The sequence below is a fragment of the Protopterus annectens genome, chromosome 10.part0 (genome assembly GCF_019279795.1).
Source record: "Protopterus annectens isolate FY-2018-M chromosome 10.part0, PAN1.0, whole genome shotgun sequence".
Lineage (NCBI taxonomy): Eukaryota > Metazoa > Chordata > Ceratodontiformes > Protopteridae > Protopterus > Protopterus annectens.
In genome coordinates, this window is record NC_056744.1 from 1,243,523,114 (window position 1) to 1,243,526,993 (window position 3,880).

Sequence of the window (3,880 nt, forward strand, 5' to 3'; positions counted from 1 at the left end):
AGTATCATCCTCGGATTGTCTGTTCTTGCTTTCAAAAGTACCTTGGGCAGAAGAGGTAGAGGTGGGAATGCATAAACTGTCCATGTTGTCCAACTGAATGAAAGGGCGTCCACTTTCCAGGCCTTTGGATGGGAGGTCCTTGAACAAAACCTTTTCAATTGATGGTTTCTGTGGGAGGCAAAAAGATCTATATCTGGCCTCCCCCATGCTTGGACTATCTCCGTAAACACCTGCGGATGTAGCTTCCATTCGTGTGGATCTGTCATATTTCTGCTCAGTGTGTCTGCCAGAGTGTTTTCCATCCCTGGCAAGTACTGTGCTTGAAGTTCAATTTGTCTTTCCAGAGCCAAGTTCCAAAGAGTCATGGCTAGTCTGCACAAGGGGTATGAGTGAGTTCCTCCTTGTTTGTTTATGTACCACATTACTGTGGTGTTGTCTGTTCTTATGAGCAATTGTCCTGGATGCAGAAAGTCCTTGAAAGCTGTAATTGCATGTATAACTGCCAGCATTTCTTTTGATTGATGTGAAGGTGCTTTTCCTTTTGGGACCATCTGCCCTGAATGCACCTGTCCTTCATGTGCCCCAGGCGTAATCTGAGGCGTCTGTGGTTATGACTTGGTTTGCTTGAGGCTTGCAGAATGGGAGGCCTGTGTTTACTTGACATGCTTGGGCCCACCATAGGAATTCCTTTTGTAGACAGGGAATTATTGGAATATTTGCTTCCAAGCTGTGACTGTGTTGAGACCATAGATTTTTTAGGTACCATTGAAGTTTCCTCATATGCAGCTTTGCACACGGGATTAGAAGAATGCAAGATGCCATAAATCCCAGAGCCTGCAGGATTTTCCTTGCAGTAAGCCTGGTACTTTTTGCTAGTATTTTGAAGTACTCAGATAATTGCCCTTGTTTTTCTGGCGTAAGGTATGCCATCTGGGTGTTTGTGTCCAAGCTGGCACCCAGGAAGGTTATTTTCTGAGAAGGTGTTAGCTTTCATTTCTCCTTGTTGATGGTGTATCCCAGAGAAAGCAGTAACCGTGTCACATATGCCAGATGTTCCAGTAGTATATGTTTGCTTCCCTCTTGGATCAGGCAGTCGTCCAGATAAGGGTAGATTTGTATCCCTTGAAGTCTGCAATAGGCAATCACTGATGCCAGGCACTTGGTGAATACTCTGGGCGCAGTAGATAAGCCAAAGGGCAATGCAGAGAATTGATAGTGGATTGAACCTGCAAGAAATCTGAGGTATCTTCTGCAGCTTTGTCTGATTGGGACATGCAGGTATGCCTCCTTGAGGTCCAATGTTACCAGCCAAAACTCCTTGCCCAGCATGGGAAGAAGTTGCTGTAGTGTGAGCATCTTGAATTTTGGTACGAGTAGAAATGTGTTTAGTATGGATAAGTCCAGAATGGGTCTCCAGTCGGTTCCTTTTCTTGGTACCAGGAAAAGTCTTGAATAAAAACCTTGACCTTGTTAGTGTGTAGGTACCTTTTGTATAGCCCTCATGTTTAGGAGCTTTGAAATTTGCAGTTGTGCCTCTACCCTTTGATTTTGTGGTAGGTTTGGCATGCCTCTCCTTTTTGGAAGAGTGTGAAATTGAAATTTGTAGCCTCTGTTTATAATGTCCAGTATCCATTTGTCTGTTGTGACAATATGCCAATTGCTTGCAAATAATGCTAGTTTCCTCCCAAAGGTGCTGCCAGTTGAGACTTGCTTGGCATGGAAATGAGGGAGTCATTGAGTTTGCTTCCTGTATTGTTGTGAACTGTCTTCACCACCTCTTGGTGCTGGAGATTGCCATTGTCTGCCTCTATATGACCCTTGTGATTGCCCTCTGCCCCTTCCGCGCCTGTATCTGCCTCTTTGGGGCTTGTCAGTGGCTGGAAAGGACCAGTTTTTTGATGGCCAATTCCTGCTAAATCGTGGTGGCTGGACCTGTAAGAAAGCTTTGACAGTTTGCATAGATTTGGCTTTCTCTTCCATTTTTCGTAATATATCCTCAGCATTAGTACCAAAAGAACATCCTTTTGTAAAGGTGCATCAAGAAGTTTTGCTTTCACATGATCAGGCAGATTTTGTTCTCTAAGCCAGGCATGTCTGCGAATGACTGATCCTGTTGCAGCCGCTCTACTGGAGGCCTCTAGGGCATCATAACCACATTGTAAAGTGTGCTTACCCACTTGTTCTGCACTATGCATCATATCCTGTAACTCTTTTAAATCTGGTTGTTCAGGTTGAGACATTTTGTTTTTTAATTGTGATAACAGGAACTGCTGATATTTAATCATATGAAACTGGCAGTTTAAGGCCCTCATGGCTAGGGTGGCCGAGGTATAAACCTTCTTACCCCACCTTTCTAGAGATCTAGATTCCCTTTCTGCAGGAAGTGGATTCTTGGCAGTGGAGGCCTTTATTCCTTTAGGGCCTTGTGAAATGGTTTCAGGGTCAGCATTATGGCCTTTGTAGAGAAATTGGTGAGAACTGGGTACTCTGTAATATCTATCAGGCTTAACTGGTGCAGGAGGCAGTGAATCAGATTAAAACAAGCCTCCGAATAGACATCATCCAGTACCTCCAAAACAGGGGCGATAGCCAGAGGTCTGTGCTGAGGTAACCAAAGAAATTCCCTAAGTCTTTTCTTGGAATCTGAAAAGTCTTGGCCTTCCCAATGGAAGTGTTCCCTCAAGGTGTGCAAGGTTTCCCCAAAAGAAAAATCCTTAGGGGGGGATACAGAAGGAATAGACTGCTCTGCATCCGAATCCTCAAAGGGGGAATAAGAGTGTTCCTCAGCATCAGAATGCTCTGATAAAATGGATCCCTGATCAGAAGAGGGGGATTCTTCCTCCACTCTGGGTCTCTTGTCAGGAGGGGGCTGAGAACCTCTGATAAGAGTTATTAGATCCTCAGCCATTTTAAGCATCTGCTTCTTAGGCATGGGTCCAGGAGACGGGCCTTGTGCAGCAGGCCTAGTTTGATGCCTGGCTGTTTTGGATTTAGTAAAAGCCTTAATAGAAAAAGAGGATGAAGGCCTAAATACACCATGGGTGGATGTAGATCTGTCCACATTAGTAGGCTCGGCATAAGCTGGAGCTTCGGTTGTAGTCTGGGAAAGGGCCAATGACCCAGCGGTCTCAGGTACAGAAGACACCGCCGAAGGAGTGTCGTCGGTAGTCAGGGACTGCAAAGGCGTCTCACTGAGAACCGGATGACGTGGAGCCTGTTTTGGCGTGGTGTCGGTGGAGACCGCGGGCCTCGCATGTCGGTCCTTTTCCTTGCGTTTTTTGGATAAAACGGTAGTTGGAGTGTCCGACGACATTTTATAGTCAAAAGCTTTACCAAAAAAGTGTTGGGCGAACTCCGCCCGACGCTTGATAGTGCGTTTATTGAAAGTTGCGCAAAAGTGACAGCCCGAGACGTCGTGGTCTGGGCCCAAACAAGGTATGCAAAGGGAATGGAAATCCTTATGCGGTATTTGCTTCCCACAAGAAATACAATTAACTTTTTCTGACATCGGTCTGAGGCAAGAAAAGATTCCCCAACGGGGTACTTAGCTTTAATGAAGACTTCGGTTCCAAATATTTTCGTAATTCAGGAGCTGGCCGACCGGCACTTGCGAACTGCTTCTGCTTCGGGCACTGCGCGGCAAAAAAGACTGAAGAACATGGCGTCGGCTGTGTCTTATATACTCTGGCCTTCCTGACGTCAGAAGAGTAAGCGACAACAACCGACGCCGGACCAAGACTTTGGAATTCGGCCGACCGAGGGACCGCCTGACGGCTGAAAACCCATCTGTGATTACTGCAGCTGTATGCACGATGAACATCCAGTTTTTGTTTACACCCACTGAGGAGGGTAATTTTCATAAAGGAATGCACATTTGTGG

General features: G+C 45.9%; 1 protein-coding gene across 1 annotated transcript in view; it reads right to left on the reverse strand.

Moving 5' to 3' along the window:
- The window catches only part of COP1 (COP1 E3 ubiquitin ligase), a 1,660,397-nt gene that overhangs the window by 731,720 nt on the left and 924,797 nt on the right, over window positions 1–3,880 (reverse strand). The gene's annotated exons all lie outside the window — the stretch shown is intronic.